Source organism: Schistocerca nitens, chromosome 2, assembly GCF_023898315.1.
Source record: "Schistocerca nitens isolate TAMUIC-IGC-003100 chromosome 2, iqSchNite1.1, whole genome shotgun sequence".
In the NCBI taxonomy this organism is placed as follows: domain Eukaryota; kingdom Metazoa; phylum Arthropoda; class Insecta; order Orthoptera; family Acrididae; genus Schistocerca; species Schistocerca nitens.
In genome coordinates, this window is record NC_064615.1 from 745,780,020 (window position 1) to 745,800,952 (window position 20,933).

The following is a 20,933-nucleotide window of genomic DNA, read 5'->3' on the forward strand; positions in this document are numbered from 1 at the left end:
CACTACGGTTAGGCGAAATTCTAATGAGAAGCACTATCATGTGTTGCTTCCCCCTTCCCCACGGATGTGTGGAATATAACATGGTGTAAGCATAACAGTTTTTATTGATATTACCCAATGGGGTGAAATTACCAAATAATGAGGTAAAGTGTTTATTTCAAAATAAAAGAACAACCTATGCAGGAAAAGGACTTCCTTCAAGAATTTTACAATGGCTGTGAACCAATACAATTCATATTCATTGTAGTAAACAATCATTCTCAAAGTTGGATGAAATTTGCTGCTAGTTTAATCATCACTTTTCTTGTCCAGTTTATCCCATGTACCAGTGATATATGTGGAATTTACTAAAAGAGAAGAAAACTTACATTTCATAGCATAATACCTCAACAAGATTCTTGATGTTTATAGTGTCATCAAACACATCTAAACAACTATTGTTTGGAAAGGGGGGGGGGGGGGGGGTGAAGGAAAGGTTTTTGTAGAATAAAAATGAGAAAAATATGAAGGATTTGGACAACCAAATAGGCAGAAAAAGGTCAGAAATAAAATCTTAAAAATGATTGAGTAAGCTATTTTCAAATGCTGACATCAAAACAAATACATGGGATCATCATTAATGAGAGATTAAAACCTAATATTTCTTCCCTTCTTTGGAACTAAGAATTTCAAATCACTATTAGAGCTACAGTTCATGAAACAAAAAATAATATTAAAAACTTGAATACACAGTATTAATGTTCCACAATAATATTTATTTAATATTAGAACATTAATATTATTCAAGTTTTTTATATGTTTATATTCCTCCAATAACTGATGGAATATTCCATAAACATTGCCAAAATATTACTTGTAGAAGACTGCAAAAGCAGTTCTGCACTGTCACCTAGTATATTTACTTGTTACTTGTAGAAAGTCGTGAATGTGAAGACTTCTTGGGAGATGAAACCCAATACTGTTATCATTCTTAATGTGGCAATACAATAATGCGCAGAAAAATTATTATCATTGCACATTGAAAGATCGAATGCACCTTGTGTCATTGTGGGCATGTGGAACAGCAAGGGAAATATGTAAATCGAGTCGAGCAGAGATGAATGGGGAATTATTCTAGCCACAAAATGAAAAATCCACTGACATAAGCAACTCTGGCAAAGGGCAGATTGTTATGGTCATGTGCCAGGGAACAAATGTCTCAGAAACAGCAAAGCTGTTCTTGCGCTACTGTCTATCACCTATGTAAAATAGTCAAAGGATGGTGAAGCCATGAGTAGGGGACAATATTTTGCACATTTATGCCCCATCACATTATGTGGATGCTTGCCCACTATGTAAAGGTAGTAGGTGTAGATTTGGGCGGATCTGATGATGGAGTACGGTGATTGTGCAGGTACAACTGTTTTGCAGCCCATATTCAGTGCACATTGTTGAACATGGAGCTCAACAGTAGACAACCCACATGTGTTATAATATTGGTCCAAAGAGTTTGTCAATTATGATCGCAGCAATGGGCACAGAATCGTGGATCAATGAAAACATGTTGCCTAGTTGGAAGAATCCGGTTTCTTGTTACATAAGTTTGATGGTTGTGTCCGGATATGCTGTCAACCAGGCGAACAGCTGTTCAAAACATGCGTCAGGCTATGAGAGACAATGTACTGTGCTTTCAGAGGATCTGCAGCAGTAATCAAAGACACACCTGTGGACTACATGAACATTATTAGAAATCACCTGCATCTCTTCATGCTAAATATCTTTTGCGGCAGTGCTGACATCATCCAGCAAGACAATTATTATTATTGATTCAAGCCCACTAAGGATCACTTATGACTAGTTCTTCTTCAATGCTCTCTTCCATTCCCAATATCTCTTGAGCCCTGCTGATAATTTCTCCTTCCTCTCCTGTGAAAGCAGCTTCCGATGTTTAGGGGCTCTAGGTGGTGGGGTCCAAGACTCTACCATAGCACAAAATTTGGAACGATCTTCTACCTCAAGATCAGAGATCTCAGCCGAATCCAAGTTCTTTAGTACTTCATTAAGCCACAGGCTTCCAGTCTTGTAGCTTTTAACCAATTAGATCTTCTTGGTAAGCCTATTGTTATTCATTCGTTGTAGGTGCCCACAGAACTTGAGCCTCCCACGCCTCACACAGGTGTTGCCTGATTCTAACTGTTGATACAGTTCAGAATTAGACTTCAATCAGTAGGTTCCATCTTGAAGCAATCTCGGGCCATGCATGTTTCTGAGAATACGTCTTTCAGCTTTCTCCAGGTCATCCATTGCACATTTTCTGTTCATCAAGAGGGTCTCTGCAGCATACAGAAACTGTGGTCTGGCAGCAGTTCTGCAATTACAGACCTTAGCATTCTTCGAAATGCACTTGTTGTACAGATTGTGGGACAGATGATTTGCTGCATTGTGTTTGTTACGCCTTTCTAAGATGGAGGTACCACCTCTACCATTGGGGTGGATCCATTCACCAAGATAACAAAAGCGATTGAACCTCCCAATTGTTCCATGTTTAGTCGTCAAACGGGTGTTACTGGAGTGATGGTTCTCAAAGTGTTTGGTCTTGTCATACGATTTTTGTAACCCTCACTCCACTGCTATCTCGTGCAGGGCTTGGACAGCAATGACAGCATGTTGGGTAAGACTGCAATGTCGTCTGCAAAAGTAACACACCTTATCTCTATTCTTGGGGTTCCAGCTCCAATGGTAACTAGTTTAGTTTGATTCCTAAATTCCTCAGTGTACATTCCCAGGGTTTCATGATTTTATCAAGTACCAGATTAAACAGAATGGGTGATAGACCATCACCCTGCCATACTCCCGTTTTGATGTTCTAACTCTGAGATAGTTCTCTGAACTTCATCTTAGAGGTTGTATCTGTGAGTGTCTATTTGATGAGGGTGTGTGTGTCGTAATCCACACCTCGTTCTTGGAGTACTAAGAAGAGTGTTTGGCAGTTGACGGAATCATAAGCTTTCGTAAAGTCGACGAAAACCACTGTTATGTTCATACTCCTTTTTTATTTTAGTAGGAGAAAGGTTTTCACATTGAAGATCTACTCGGTACAGGACCTCCCACGTCGAAATCATCCTTGATATTCACCAATTGTTTGATCACATTGACTTTCTATAGCACTTTGTGTCCTATTGGCAGCAGAGAAATCCCCTGATAGTCGCTCACATCGCTCGATTGCCTTTCTTATGTCAAGGGTGTATGATAGCTGATTTCTAGTCATGAGGGTTCCTGTCAGTCTCCCGACAGTCGAGCAAGATCCTGTGTAGGGCCTCTGTGATCTTATTTCCACCTTTTGAATGCATTACGGGAACAGCAGTGATCAATGTCTTATAAATAATTACTATTAAAAACAGTCTTGATCACGATTTATTTAACAAGGTGACCGGTTTCGACCACTACTGTGGTCATCTTCAGACCTATAAGTTGTATACAAAGCTCTAATTAGAGGGCTACATACATTAAACAAAATACATAAAGTTATAAAGCTGTAAAACGTTGAATTACCATTGAGTAGGAACTTTATGTATTTTGTTTAATGTATGTAGCCCTCTAATTAGAGCTTTGTATACAACTTATAGGTCTGAAGATGACCACAGTAGTGGTCGAAACCGGTCACCTTGTTAAATAAATCGTGATCAAGACTGTTTTTAATAGTAATTATTTCCACCTGCTTTCAGAGCTCCTGCAATGATGCCATCTTCCCCACTGCCTTGCAGTTCATAAGATGGTTGATGGCATTAGCAACTTGTATAGTTGGTGGGTTAGATGGTAGGTGGATCTCTTGAGGATCTTCAGCAGGGAGTCTTTCTGTGGGCTCTTCACAATTAAGCAATTGCTCAAAATAGTTTGCAAAAAGTTCCACGTTCTCACAGTTATTAGTGACCAGCTCCCAGGCCATATTCTTAAAGTGAAGGCATTGTGGTTTATACCCTGAGAGTTCTTCTTTGAAGGCCCGATAAAAGTTTCTGGTGTTGTACATTATAAATTCTTCATCAAACTTTTCCAGTCTTGATCAGTCATAAGATCTCTTCACACACCTGATGGTCTTGCTTGTCAGTTTCCGCACCATTGTGAAACTCCCTCAGTCTTCTTGTCGTTTAATCGTGTGGCACAATCATCAACTGCAAGGTCACATTCAGAATTCCACCATCTATGACGCCGCTTCCGTTGAGGTTGTCCCACATTATTGGGACCTCAGTTGGTTCCAGTCTTCCATTTCTTTTTGCACGATGTCAGTTTTAAAGTGTTCTTTATTCTCTGTAAGGAATTGGGGATCAATACTTGGTGGAATCGCGGTAGGAGGTACCTTACAATTAGGTAGTAGTCTGGTCTTTTATTTGTGTGAAGGAATGGTCCGAGTCAACATTCCAATCTTTGCGTACTATGACATTCATTCATAATCTCTCTCCTACGTTTTACGCTGATTGCAACACGATCAATTTGAAAAGACCCAATAGCAGCACTTGGTTACTGCCAAGTGGTCTGGTATCTTGCCTTTCTAGGGAATACTGTGGACATGATCTTCAACTGATACAACCTACCTACACAGTTCAATTAAGCGTTTGCCGTTAGCATTTGTTTGTCTATCTGCTGTGTAAGGCCCCAGTATGTCTTAGTACTGTCATTCTTTCCCGAGTTGAGCGTTGAAGTCACTTGCCAGTAGTTTGATGTGGTGGTCTGAGATCTTACTGATCTTGTCTTCTAGCATCTGCCAAAAACTTTGGACTTTTCAGGGTTCTTCTCGATGTCATCATTAACTGGAGCACATGCATTTACAATAGAGTAGCCCTTGTTGCCGCATCTTAGAGATAACACAGAGGTGCGTTCGCTAGACGATGTGAATCCGACAATAGAAACCATCATATCACGTCTTATTAAAAAGGCTGTTCCAAAAAAACACTGGAGCCATGGGTTTTCTTAGACACTGGCTTCCTTTTAATTATCCTATAACCTTCAGACTCAAAAGCCATGCTGTCAGTGAATCTGGTTTTTTGGATACCCGTTATTGACAATGTGTGTTTATTCAGGATATTAGTCAATTGCATGAGTTTTCCAGTCTTACAGAGGGTTTGAATTTTGATAGTTCCAAAGTGTGTGAGATCGTTTTGGGTCTCAATCGATTGGTGGTTTTAGCGAACTCAACTTTCCCCACACGATGAGTAAGATAATTGTATGCCACAAGGCCAGAAAGCACTGGCCCACAAGTTGCAGGGATTGCATAAACTATGCAAAGATGTGTGGTGCCACATAACTTCAACAAAATTAAAGGATCACATTTTTGAAACCACATAACTGTCTCCCTTTCCAATGCGTAAGTTCAAAATTTGCCTGGCCTACGGCCTTCCTCTGTAATTGTGCAAAAGCATGGCATCCTGCAAACTCACCCTCTGACTCAGCAGTTCCTCAAACAGCAATGTATCAACAAATGCTTAAAAAAAAAGACATAGAAGTTCATGTGAGCTTTAAGGTGGGTTAGTGATGCGCATTGGCACCTAATTCCACCATAATTCTTCCCAATGTTAGCTTGGTCTTCTCACATACTGAATTCATTGTTTGCTGTTCGAAGCATCACCGAGTCTGAGGTCGTCATGTTTTTGCACGATTACAAAGGGAAGTTGTAGGCATCTTTGAGCCAAATTTCAAACTTTTGTGTCTCAATGGGAGACAGCTATGGAGTTCAAAAGAAATGATTCTTTAATGTTGTTGCTTGATGTTGTTGTTGTCTTCCGTCCAGAGACTGGTTTGATGCAGCTCTCCATGCTACACGATCCTGTGCGAGCCTCTTCATCTCCCAGTGCCTACTGCAACCTACATCCTTCTGAATCTGCTTAGTGTATTCATCTGTTTGTCTCCTTCTACGATTTTTACCCTCCATGCTGCCCTCCAATACTAAATTGGTGATCCCTTGATGACTCAGAATATGCCCTACCAATCCATCCCTTCTTCTAGTCAAGTTGCGCCACCAATTTCTCTTCTCTCCAATTCTATTCAATACCTCCTCATTAGTTACGTGATCTACCCTTCTAATCTTCAGCATTCTTCTGTAGCACCACATTTCGAAAGCTTCCATACAAATACTTTCAGAAACGCTTTCCTTGCCAGTGCCAGTCTACATTTCATATCCTCTCTACTTCGACTATCATCAGTTATTTTGCTCCCCAAACAGCAAAACTCGTTTACTACATGAAGCGTATCATTTCCTAATCTAATTCCCACAGCATCACCCGATTTAATTCGACTACATTCCATTATCCTTGTTTTGCCTTTGTTCATGTTCATCTTATATCTCCTTTCAAGACACTGTCCATTCCGTTCAGCTGTTTTTCCTGGTCCTTTGCTGTCTCTCACAGAATTACAATGTCATCGGCAAACCGCAAAGTTTTTATTTCTTCTCCATGGATTTTAATAACTACTCTGAACTTTTCTTTTGTTTCCTTTGCTGCTTGCTCAATATACAGATTGAATAACATTGGGGGGAGGCTACAACCCTGTCTCACTCCCTTCCCAAACACTGCTTCCCATTCATGTCCCTCGACTCTTGTAACTGCCATCTGCTTTCTGTACAAATTGTAAATAGCCTTTCTCTCCCTGTATTTTACCCCTGCCACCTTCAGAATTTGAAAGAGAGTATTCCAGTCAACATTGTCAAAAGCCTTCTCTAAGTCTACAAATGCTAGAAACGTAGGTTTGCCTTTCCCTAATCTTTCTTCTAAGATAAGTCGTAGGGTCAGTATTGCCTCACGTTTTCTAACATTTCTACAGAATCCAAACTGATCTTCCCCAAGGTCGGCTTCTACCAGTTTTTCCATACGTCTGTAAAGAATTCGCGTTAGTATTTTGCAGCCATGGCTTATTAAACTGATAGTTCGGTAATTTTCAAATCTGTCAACACCTGTTTTCTTTGGGATTGGAATTATTATATTCTTCTTGAAGTCTGAGGGTATTTCACCTGCCTCATACATCTTGCTCACCAGGTGGTAGAGTTTTGTTAGGCCTGGCTCTCCCACGGTTGTCAGTAGTTCTAATGGAATGTTGTCTACTCCTGGGGCCTTGTTTCGAGTTAGGTCTTTCGGTGCTCTGTCAAACTCTTCATGCAGTATCATATCTCCCATTTCCATAATATTGTCCTCAAGTACATCATACTTGTATAGACCCTCTATATACTCCATCCACCTCTTTGCTTAGAACCGGGTTTCCATCTGAGCTCTTGATATTCGTACAAGTGGTTCTCTTTTCTCCAAAGGTCTCTCAAATTTTCCTGTAGGCAGTATCTATCTTAACCCCCAGTGATATGCGCATCTCTACATCCTTACATTTGTCCTCTAGCCATCCCTGCTTAGCCATTTTGCACTTCCTTGTATTAATTTTTGCCTGCTTCATTTACTGCATTTTTATATTTTCTCCTTTCATCAATTAAATGCAATATTTCTTCTGTTACCCAAGGATTTCTATTAGCCCTCGTCTTTTTACCTACTTGATCCTCTGCTGCCTTCACTACTTCATCCCTCAGAGCTACCCATTCTTCTTCTACTGTATTTCTTTCCCCCATTCCTGTCAATTGTTCCCTTATGCTCTCCCTGAAACTCTGTACAACCTCTCGTTCTTTCAGTTTATCCAGGTCCCATCTCCTTAAATTCCCACTTTTTTGCAGTTTCTTCGGTTTTAATCTACAGTTCATGACCAATAGATTGTGGTCAGAGTCCACATCTGCCCCATGAAATGTTTTACAATTTAAAACCTGGTTGCTGAATCTGTGTCTTACCATTATATAATCTATCTGAGACCTTCCAGTATCTCCAGGCTTTTTCCATGTATACAACCTTCTTCTATGATTCTTGAATTAGCTATGATTAAGTTACGCTCTGTGCAAAATTCTACCTGGCGGCTTCCTCTTTCATTCACACTGTATATAATCATTAGCATTCATAGACGTCGCCAATTGCAGTAAAATATTCTATTACACATGGCTTGGTGGCAGTTTGGCACTGTCTTATGATTAAGATGGATACAGGCCTTTGCAGAATATTGTCAATATACGGTTTCCAGGCTTTTCCTCTGCACTTTTCATGTGTGAGGATCAATTTCTCTGCAGAAAACACCATCCTAAAACCCTGCTGCTTGAGGTCTGTCACCAATTCCGATGACTCTCGTCCTCACCAAACCAACAAACGTGGCTCCAATATAGATAGCCATAATCTCATGCCGATTCCTTGAAGGATATACCCCAACCTTCCTTGCTTAATTTAATAATACACATTTTGTTTGTGCTTAAGCTAAACTTGTGCTAACTTTCTGGAACAACAATTTATCTTACATGGCAAATTCACTATAACAGAATACAGCCATGTTACACAGTAGATGTGCTCTTCTGTGCTTCATTGTAGACCCAGATGCATCTCTTGGAAACTGAACATGTTTCCTCTGTTAAAAGTGAAAAATAAAACAGCATGTAAAGCAGAATTACAAATTTTGCAATCCACAAACCTAGCTGTACATTAATGTTAAAATGCGGATACAAGGAATGCAGGTTGTTAAAGTTGGCTCTTTTTCTATTTTTAGTCATCAGTCTTCTCACTGGTTTGATGTGATCTGCCACAAATTCCTCTCCTGCACTAATCTCGTCGTCTCAGAGTAGCACTTGCATGTCCTCAATTATTTGTTGGGTGCATTCCAATCTGTCTTCCCTACAGTTTCTACCCTCTACCATTCCCTCTAGTACCATGGAGATTATTCCCTGATGTCAAGACACATGGTTCTACATGTCAATTTTAAATTGGTCTTTGGATATTTACTGTATGTAGATGAATGCTGGGTCTGGGTCACACACAAAAATGATCTAAAACATGTACCTTATAACACACATTCATTAAAGTTTAATTGTGAAATTCATCATTAGAATATGAAGATTTGGAAGTGTGTGGCCTCAGCTGCCAGAGACTGCAGTCATGTGTGTGAGTTGCATTTGCATGAGTAAGTGTGTGTATATTGTCTATTTGACAAAGGCTTTATTGCCCGAAAGCCCACTTTCTGACAGTCCTTTTGTTGTGCCTTTCTGCGACCCAGCATCTCTGCTATATGGTGAGTAGCAACTATCCTTTTCATAATATTGCTACATTCCATCCTGGATTTTCCCTTGTTTGAAGATGTGGAAGTATTGCATAACCAAATGTGATGTTTTGTAAGCAAATAAGTTCATATACAGATGCTTCCAAAATTACTTTATTTTTTAGTTATTGATAAAGCTTCTTCCACATCCTAAGGTCAGAAACTGCTAGATGACCCAAATGTCCTCCACTTGCTTCTAGACATGCGTGCACTAGTGGACTACAGCACACTTTCAGATGCCCTTGGATGCTGTCAAATGGTTCAGAGTCTTCTATGGCACATTAAGAGTGTGTGCATCATGAAAGACAGCTTGATAAAACGATTGTCTTTGGTGGCCTTTCATGGAATGAACAATTTGACTTAAAAGTGCACTTCATATACAACCACATTTTTAAGGATGGATCCTGTAGCTTGACTGGAAAACTGTGGCGATTGTATCCAAGCTTGACTGGTGGTGCCAGTGTTTTCAAAGGCATGCAAGCAATTTACTCCATTTCTCTCTGTCTTCTCAGTATTGAGAGCTTGCGTCTACGCAACACTGAGACTGTAGCCATTAACCTGGCTGAAGTTCTTGCACATTATAATTTTTACTGCTTCTTTAATAACAAAATCTCTGTATCTAGAAGAGTAGCTAGATTTATTATTCTGTATTTATTTCTGGAACAGGTGTTCAGATAATTACTAATTTCTTAATTTTTAACATGTCTTTGGTTGTCTGCACAGCAGTTGATAAGGGTACAGAGAGACCGACAGATTTAGTTGCTTCTGCACTTATGAATCACAGTGAATGAGACATCGCACATCTCCTTTATCTTCTTGAGTGATGAAAAAATTGCTCTCATGCTGCTTCTTCCAAGGACCCTACCTATTTTTGTTATGTAGCACCTCAGACACAGAGGACAATAGGTAGATCGTCAACCCAACAGCCATTGTTTCATAACATGTACTTCACGATTAATCTTGGAATCTGGTTGGTACTTTTCACAAACAGTTTTAACTCTATATACAAATCTATTTAAATCAGCTCTCTTATGGACTGAGTCATGAAAACTCTGTGTGTTGAGATATTTATCATTGTGCATCAGCATGCAGTAGACAGAGTGGTCGAACCGCCCCTCTGAGGGGTAAAACGAAGACAAATTTAATGTGCATTCCACAGAAGAGCCTGCCTCACAAATGTAAGTTCAGTGACAGCAGTTGGATGACTGCTGCTTTCTTTCTTTCTTTCTGGAAACAGCCATGCTGCTTCACGTCTATTAATATTCATGTGATGTAATATAGTTATGTAATAAAGTTCCCATGTGCCTCCTCAGAAATTGAATATCCTACCACAATTAAACAGGACACTTATCTGATAAGATAGGGTGCACTCTGCCTCATGATGCCAACTGAGAAACTACTTGAATGAGAAGCAGCGACTCCGACATCTGCAAAGCCAGGAGAGTGGTCTGCTGACTACATGCCCCCCCTTAACACGACCAAATGATGAATGATGACATCAGTAGAGGATGACTCAGTGGCTAGTCACCATTGAAAGACCTGACAGGGGTAGTTGACAGAGCTTTAGCTATATATGTGACCGACTGACAATGTTAAGCATAAAAATGTCTCCTTAGCAACACATTGCCAACAAGGATATAATGAGTGCATAAGCTTTTTGAGTTACATCAATATTATTGCTCAATTATGAAACAAAATGGATCTTAATACATACGAATGATATCAAATGGCAGATGTTCAACATGCTGCTCTCTGAAGCTGGCAGAATGTATATCAACATGAGAAAGTGGGGATATGCTTGTGACTACATTATGTGAATGTGGCGAAGAAGAGAGAATGAACCATCTGCTTGTCTGCAAGTTGTGGTCAACTGCGTGTTCTTCCCAACGCATGAAGATGCCATGCCACCAAGGAAACATGGGAATTAGCTGCATACTGGTCACACCATACCTGCATAATATGTATTTGTGCAGCAATAATTATCAATGCCATTAATTGTTAGTAGAAAAGATAACTCTTACAGTTCCAATCCATAAGCAGTATGTTAGTAATATTCTGTAAATTATAGTGTATGTTTTTACCATAAATAAAAATGTGTACCTTTAGGTAATCTGCCTACAAAAAAATACTGAGTTATTAACTATCAATCCTTTGGCATGTTATAAGTTTTGTATATTTCTTTTGATGCCTCCATCAACAGACATACAATCCAAGGCTTTATGGTTGAGTATTTCACTCCTTTCTGTGTTGTGCTAAAGCTGCATAAACATGTACAGTAAGTAATTTCGACTAGGCAGATGTCTGGAAGCGCACTGTCAATATTAAGTGAGTCATAAAATATCGAAGTGTATACAACAAGAGTGAAGTCATAACTTCTGTTGATTTTTTTTAAAAAAAGGGTTTGCGGTGCGAAGGGGGGGGGGGGGGGGGGAGGCAGCTGTGTGGGGCTACAGAGACAGACAGAACATAACCGTTTCCAATGGGAGCTGTTACCAAAAACTTTGCAATCTTATCGGGATCATACACAAGGGTAATAACACAAAAGTTTAAATCTCGAGGTGAGTTGTCTGAACCATTTAGTCAAATTAAACTTCACCAGGTGTGGATTTACCAGTGCTGTTTAGTGAGAACTGGATAACATTATATGAAATGAAATGTCCAATAAACTTCATGATTGATAGAAATATAAAAGGTAACTGTGTTGGTTGTGCTGATGATCTTGCACTACCGACAAACAACATGAATGGGGCTAAATAACAAATTGAACAACTAGGAAATAGTAACAAAAGTGGGAGTAGAAATTTTGTTTGGAAAGACAGTAATGCTTCAAACCTTCAAGACAAACTCTTTACATCTGACCACGAAAGGCCATGGTTTTAACTGTGGCAACATGTTGGGAGAGGGAGTGGCATAGCACTTCAGGAGGAGTGGAAAGGATCTTGAGTACAAGGCACGATGATTGATACTCTAAGAACGGGCGAAGGATATTTTCAGTTGCTCCATTCCATAGTTACATTGTGTACAATGCAGGTGTTGTTGGTGGTTGCAGAGATGTGTAAAGAGCCAGTAAATGATTCAATGAAAATACTGGTACTGAATGGAAGATGACAAAGAGAAGACTGAAATAATGAATTTAACCTCCAAAATTATTTCACTGCAGTACACTTCTATACAGTTCCTCCTTTCATTCTTTGCATAATGGCCAAAATGGACACACACTGAGAAGGTATTGATGAACAGACATTCAATTAACCACTAAATAGAGAAAGCACATCTGCACATGATGATATAAATGTGCAATTCCATATAGATTATGGGGAAGAACTTTCTTCCCTTCTAAAAGCAGTTTATGACAGGTTAATGTAGCAACAGAAGAGTTCGAAGTGATTGGAAAAATATGCAGATCACTTTACTTTACTTTTCAAGAAGTTCTTCAGACATATGCACATATACACCTTATTGCTAATACTGGATAAAATATTAAGATGCAGCAGAAGAAGCAAGAAAAATTGACATACACATCTAAAAACTTGTACTGAAATAAAGTGAAAACTGGCAAATTGGGGAATGCTTGAGGAGAAATATATAGCTGTATTAGTACGCATGACTACAAGAATGATAGACACAGCATATAGGAAAACTGAAAACAGAAAGGAAAGTAAACCTTTTAAGAGATGAGAAGAGGGAGAAAGGTGGAACAAAAAAGGGAAGAAAATCTTGGACACTATTATGGAAAGCAAAGAGGAAGGATAGGAAGACAAGACTGCAATTTGACACTGCAGATCCTAAATTAAAAGAATGCACCTTCAGTTAACAACTTTCACGCAAAATTAAGATCTTTGAGAGAACCAAACATGATAAAACTATTCCCCATGGTGTGCAAGATGTGAAACAGGCAAAATACTACTGATTTCAGAAAGGACATAACAATTTCAATTCCACAGCTGGCAGGTGCGAATATTATTGAAGTACCGGTTTTGCGAGTCGTAGTAGTAGTTGTAACAAGAACATTTCATATGGCTCAACACCATGGTGAAAGTCTTTCAATTTTATGCCAGTTCATTGACTTGCATGTTCCTAATCTACAAGGTGTGATTGGAAAGTTTTAAGAATGGATCCGCTACTGCTTACTGGTTTGGCGGGCAGGTACACGGAGGGTGGGGAGCGAGTCATTGCCTTGTCCTTGAACACCATCTAACAGGAAACTGTGTTTCCTTTATCCAGTTCGTTGTGGCAGCTGGTTGAGTGCGGGTCTGTTAGAGCTTGCTGCCAGATTCTGTCTGCATGAAAATGGACATAAAAATGGAGCAACGAGTTTGTGTGAAATTTTGTTTTAAAACCGGGAAATCAGCTTCTGTGACTTACAAACTGTTAAAAACAGCTTTTGGAGATAATTGCATGAGCCAGTCAAATGTTTTTGTCTGGTTCAAAAGATTTAAAAATGACCGCAAATCATTTGAAGATGAACCACGCTCCGGCCGTCCTCCCCCTCAAAAACAAATTAAAATGTGAAAGTTTGTGACTTAGAGCGCTGTGATCGTAGACTTACAATTAGGGAGATGGCTGATTAACTTAAGTTTCTATGTAGTTCAGTCAATTTTAACTGAAGATCTGAACATGCGTAGTATGTCCGCAAAATTCATTCCAAAAGTGTTGTCAAGTGACCAGAGAAAATACAGACTTGAAGTGTGCCAAGAACTCAGTAATAAGACTAAAAATGACCCAGATTTGTTAAATAGGGTAATTACAGGTGACAAATTGTGGGTACATGGATATGAGCCTGAAACCGAAGTGCAGTCTTCGCAGTGGAAGACTCCAGGTTCACCAGGACCGAAAAAGCATGCAAAGTTGGTTGAAGGTGAAGACAATGTTGGTGACTTTTTTGAATTCTACCAGTATTGTGCATCATGAATTTACCCCTGGAGGACATACAATTAAACAGGAATACTACAAATGTGTTCTTGAGTGTTTGCGCGAAAAGGTGTGGAAGAAAAGGCCAACATTGTGGAAAGACAGGAGTTGGGTGCTACACCATGACAATGCTCCGGCTCATCGTGCCTTCTCCATCGTTCAATGTTTGACAAAATTCCTGTGCTTCCACAACCACCATATTCCCCTGATTTGGCCCCTGTGGACTTCTACCCGTTTCCTAAACTGAAATTTTCAGTAAAAGGAAAACGATTTGACTCGACTGAAACATCCAGGCAAATACGGAGTGTCCTTAACACACTTCAGGAAAAAAAATTCCAGGAATTTTTCCAAAAGTGGAAACACCGTTGTAGTCTGTGTGTTTAGTCAGAAGGGGACTATTTTGAAGGAGATGCATCACAGTAGCATGTAAGTACCACCACTGTACAATTACAAGCCCATTCTTAAAACTTTCCAATCACACCCACGTACCATTAATCCTATTGGGAATAGGGAACCTACAGTTCAACATGCAATGTGACCCGTGTGTCGTTCCTGGCAAATCTTCACATCACTTAGACATGAAGACTGTGTTATGGGGAGACTGAAACAGCACTTAGTCAGACTGTGGTTCAATCCCACAAACTTCTGGTTTCTTGACAGGCTCTTTACTGCTAGACTACCAGGCCTGACATAAGCCATGTCAGTATTCTGCAGCAATAATAAGCTGTAGTTTCAAAATACTGATATGAAGTATTATAGAGGAATAGAAATAGTGATATAATTTAACCTCAGGAGACATAAATTCAGGTCCCACAGAATTGCAGAAACATGCAAGACAATACAGACATTTCAACTTACCATAGATAATCGGCTGAAGTAAGGGAAACTTATATTAGAGTATTTGCAAGTTTAGATAAAGCTTTCGCCTGCGTTGACTGGAATACACTCTTTGAAATCCTAAAGGTATCAGGGATAAAATACACGGAACAAAAGCTTATCTAAAACTTCTACTGAAACTGGATTGCAGTGAAAGTGTGGAAAGACATGAAAGAGGCAGTAATTGAGAAGAGAGTGAGACAGGTTTGTAACCTGTTCCCAAACTTATTCAACTGTACACTGAGCAAGCAGTAACGCAAGCCAATTTTTGAAGGACGATTTGCCTAATTTCACACCACACTTAAAAATGAAAACAAATATGGCCCATCATATGATGATAAAGTATAACATGGCCTCATCTCTCAGGGATTTGCAGGAAACTTGAAATTATTGTTAACATCACAAACTCTAATGGCCATGAGAATTCACAATCAAAATATTCTGGACCTACACAGAGGTGAGTTGTGATGTCACAGGCGAGCTCACTGCATTGCAAACCAGAATATATTCAGGATTACTTTTCATGATCGGTGAAACGATAGTATAAAGCCTCCTAAGGACATCAACCTCTTTCACCATCTGTGTGTCCCCCTACCCTCACACCCTCGCCCCCCAGAGGCTCACACACTCTTCGACTGTGATATGGAGAAACTCCCAATAATGAGGAAAACAAGAATACATATTTCCAACACACAACAGAAGAAAACGACGTAAATAACAACTACATAAACATGTACATAAGGAACTGATTTGATACTGTCACATATCTACAAATAAAATGACTTAGAAATGAGAAGTGAAAGTACAAAATAGAAATTTTATTGAACTATCGTAAATGCATGCATATTGGTTTTAATCATTAGCCGAATGATTCTAACTCTTAGTGACTTGAGTCACTGTCGCTATTTTCATAGAGTGCATTGTCCTCTGTGCCATCACACACATTAGAAAAACAGCATTTTTTTAAATGCGTGATGAAGAGTTTTACTAATGATATATTTCCACAATTGATCAGTCCATTTGCACACTTAACATGTCATGTAGGCGTTAACAACCTATCTTCTTTAGTTAGACATTGGGTGTACGTACTTCGAAGCTTGTCCTTAAATGGTCTGTTTACACAAACACTTAATTGCTGTTTAATTAAGGACATCCCTCCTGGAATTACAACCAAGCCCGTTCCAACTTACATTAATTTTTTCTATATAGCTAGAGTAAGTACAACCTGCATACAAATCTAATACATGCATGTTTGGCAACCCTAGCAAGGCACCAGGATGATGTTGCCATATAAGGCTGACCCACTCTAATACCATGTCCTCTGTGAATCAGCCATTTTAGTTAGCAAGTATAATAACTTCGTTCAGAAATACCTTTGACTTCAGTAACATCTCCCACTTAAGAATAAATGGTGGCAGTTTATGGCCATCAGCTGTGCACGCATGACAGACATGCACTGTTTTTCACCATCTGTGGAAGTTATCTCAATGTCTTTCTCCCATTTTGCCTCTATTGTGTAATTTTTTGGCACATCCAAATACACAGGAGTTTGATCCCCAGTACCTGTCTGATCACAAAGATCATTATTTTCAACGTGCAATATGAAGCACTGAAATTCGATAGGTTTTTCCCCATAGTTTTCTGGCAGGTTCTACGCAACTAAAGTGCACCTACAAACAGAAAATACCCAACATTTCATGAAACGGGCAAGCTAACAGCAGCTTCCATTGAAATCTTATATTTTCTGCTGTAGATCAACATCCTGCACTTTGACTTGTATAATTTCTGCACTCACGGGTAAGCACTGCTGTTGCCACTCATTAATAAAATCATTCAGCATGACTTCTAAGGTGTAGTAGCAGCCACGTTTTGGACCAGAAAATATTTTTTTTGTATCTGGAACAAGCTAAACATTGTTCCTTTTGCCGTGTCCATAATCTCACATTATTCTCGCTGATCCCATATCACTGACCTGCAGCACAATTTGATTTTGTCTCAGCAAGAGAAATCACTTCTTTTTTCAACTTCGAGGCATAGTGAAAACACTTCATCATGACAGACTACAACCTGGCACTTCACGAAACTTCAGAAATATGAGGGTCATCCAAGAATTAAGTTCCGTTTCTATTTCTATCAGTAGCAGCGCTACGATTGCAGTTCCGAGCATGTGCGACATTTACCCTGACTCCCATTTTCAGATCCTGCTGCCGACGTGTGCTTTGTAGTGCTTCTTTACAATGTCAGTCATAATTGAAAATGCCACTGCGTGTGAGATCAGATCTATGATTCGTTTTCTAAATGCAAAAAAAGTTAAACCACAGGAAATTCATCAGCAAATTTGCGATGTTTATGGACAAAATGCTATGAGTAATTCAATGGTTAGAAGATGGGTCAGACAGTTCAATGAATGCCCGACCTCACACAGTGAATGTGACCAAACAACTCTTACGGGAATTTCACTGGGACAAATTTTATCATCCTCCATACAGCCCAGACCACGCTACTAGCGACTTTCATCTCTTCTTACACCTAAAATCTGTCCTTGGTGGTCAACACTTCAACGATGGTGATGAGCTGAAAGAACAGTCACCACATGGTTGAATACACAAGCGGCAATCTTCGACGAAGAAGGCATACAAAAACTTGTGCCACTCTATGACAAGTGCCTACAAAATTTCGGAAGCTATGTAGAAAAGTAGTTTAACAGATTTAGATTTTTGTACATTAAATATTTTTTCTGTATCTGTACACGTTTGTTTTATATAACCAAATGACACTTACTTTAAGGACATAACTCGTATACTGAAACGAAAGATGAAATGTTTTTGGCAGCATTGCTCTCATTGGCTGGAGCTGTCAAAATGTTAAACCAAACTTAATCAATTCTGCAAGTTTCTTAAAAACTAGCATTTTTATTGCTATGAATATTTGAAAAATTGCTAAATTCAAAGATAAACACTATTAAATTTGAATTTACCCATGATAAAAAATAATTAACATTCAATACTTGAAATACTAACACAATGGCTTCTGGACATAATACCTACTTGTGGCAGCTTCTAGCGGCATTTTTCAGAACTTCCTTAGGCTTTGCATGGGGGGCAGCTATGGGCTAAGATATACTAGGTCTCCAAGCACAATGAGATGAGGTTGACATTCTGGGGGGGAGGGGGGAGGGGTTACATTTTGCAAGAACAGGATGGCAATGAGATGTAAGGCTTGTACTGATAGTACTGCATTTGTTTACATTTTCAAAAAGTCTTTTAGTGTCAAGAGAAGATATGATGTGAAGAACGCTCTTCTGAATAACTCTTGCTTCCCACTGCAACTGTGGTGCTCACAGGAGGAGTGGACCTTTTTGCGTGGAATGAGTGATAGCTGTCAAAATGAATGTACCCTTGGAAGTTGGTGCACGAGAGGTTGTTTGATGGGCTATAGTACTCCCAGGAGAGTCTAAAGAAATTATGTAATTAAACAATTTTCTGATATAAGTGTTACAGATGTTGAAGTGCAAGTCTTGAACTCAGAAATGGAATACAGGAAGTTAAAGAATGCCTTACCATGATAAATGCTGATTTGCAGAGCATCCAAGTCACCCCAGGCCATTGCAAACAAGCAATTTAGCTGTGAACATTATCAGATGAGGTATGGTGAAATAATAATTTTGTCTCAAGTCACATATTTCTGGGATAGTGTAATAAAGGTTTCTACTGAGATTAGACTGGCAGAAACTGTTATTAATATAGAGGCAGGAAACCAGTTCAGCAAGTTTGAGATAGATCCTATACACAGCCTATTAGGGGAGCAGAGTTGCAGGTGCAACAGCACGGGAATTAACACAGAAGGGACCATCTACTCATCTCTCACCAGCAGCGACAGTAATCAAGAGCAGTATGACTGGGATGACCTTTTATTTTTCCTCTGCAGTTGAATGTGCACCAAGATGAAACTTCCTGGCAGATTGAAACTGCGTGCTTCCTGTGGACCATTGCCCCTGAAAGGTAAAACTCTTGGGTCCCAGTCCCGTCCAGCACACAGTTTAAACCTGCCAGGAAGTTTCATGAATGCTCATGTACATACAATTTCAACACTCTGGAGCAGACACAGTTAAAGTTACTGGCCTCCATGTTTGCAATAGGACTGGGATGCAGACGGAACAGTCAACAGCTGGGGAGTGGACTGCCAATACGCTTGAGGCAGGAGCAGATCAACATTTGTATACAACTCAGAAACATCTGAGTAGAACATACATAGATTATCACAACATATGGAAACATACAATAGGTGTCACTATGAGAACAAACTATGAGGGGATGGTCACAGACATCTAAGATGGGACCAAATGCAGAACACACTGAACTGATGGATAACCGCTGTATACAGACAAGGAGTACATTGTTAACACAAGTAGCACCCCTGACAGCATGCCTGGAAATTTGTTTTCCCGCAACTTCTTTCTTAATGCACTTGGCCAACCACATTCCAAATTTATTTCTTCTTTGAAGACCATCTCTACTAGAATAAGGAGTAAACAGGGCATCGTAGGGGAAAAATTAAATAAATAGAAAAATGCAAGAGAAATAAACTTGGGAAAACCTGTTGCCAAAAGATAAAAAACAGAGGCAGTGGAGTGAACACTTTGAGGTAACAGGGCAGGAAGTAAAAGTTTTAGAGAAACAATCACCTGTGTACATTAGTGGCATGATATGTGAGGTCTCCTGTGCCGAGCAGACTGTTCTGAACTAGGGGCAGAATTTGTCCTTGGCCATAGGTTGTTGCTGTGTCTTTTTGCATTTCAACACAACTCAGCTTTATGTCATATGATACTGTGGTTTTACATCCACATAAATCATACTCCACGTGCCACTGTGCACTGAAAAGTTGCCGTAAATTTTGCATAAGATATAGGTGCTCTACTTGTTTTAGGGTCAAGTCATGGGTGTAATAGGTGTAGGTGGTGTATGGGGCACATACCCACCTCTTGGGAAGCATACCTGTGAAAACAAAGAGTACACACTTAACAATTAGCCACCTCAGATTGAAACTGCGTGCTTCCTGTGGACCATTGCCCCTGAAAGGTAAAACTCTTGGGTCCCAGTCCCGTCCAGCACACAGTTTAAACCTGCCAGGAAGTTTCATGAATGCTCATGTACATACAATTTCAACACTCTGGAGCAGACACAGTTAAAGTTACTGGCCTCCATGTTTGCAATAGGACTGGGATGCAGACGGAACAGTCAACAGCTGGGGAGTGGACTGCCAATACGCTTGAGGCAGGAGCAGATCAACATTTGTATACAACTCAGAAACATCTGAGTAGAACATACATAGATTATCACAACATATGGAAACATACAATAGGTGTCACTATGAGAACAAACTATGAGGGGATGGTCACAGACATCTAAGATGGGACCAAATGCAGAACACACTGAACTGATGGATAACCGCTGTATACAGACAAGGAGTACATTGTTAACACAAGTAGCACCCCTGACAGCATGCCTGGAAATTTGTTTTCCCGCAACTTCTTTCTTAATGCACTTGGCCAACCACATTCCAAATTTATTTCTTCTTTGAAGACCATCTCTACTAGAATAAGGAGTAAACAGGGCATCGTAGGGGAAAAATTAAATAAATAGAAAAATGCAAGAGAAATAAACTTGGGAAAACCTGTTGCCAAAAGATAAAAAACAGAGGCAGTGGAGTGAACACTTTGAGGTAACAGGGCAGGAAGTAAAAGTTTTAGAGAAACAATCACCTGTGTACATTAGTGGCATGATATGTGAGGTCTCCTGTGCCGAGCAGACTGTTCTGAACTAGGGGCAGAATTTGTCCTTGGCCATAGGTTGTTGCTGTGTCTTTTTGCATTTCAACACAACTCAGCTTTATGTCATATGATACTGTGGTTTTACATCCACATAAATCATACTCCACGTGCCACTGTGCACTGAAAAGTTGCCGTAAATTTTGCATAAGATATAGGTGCTCTACTTGTTTTAGGGTCAAGTCAT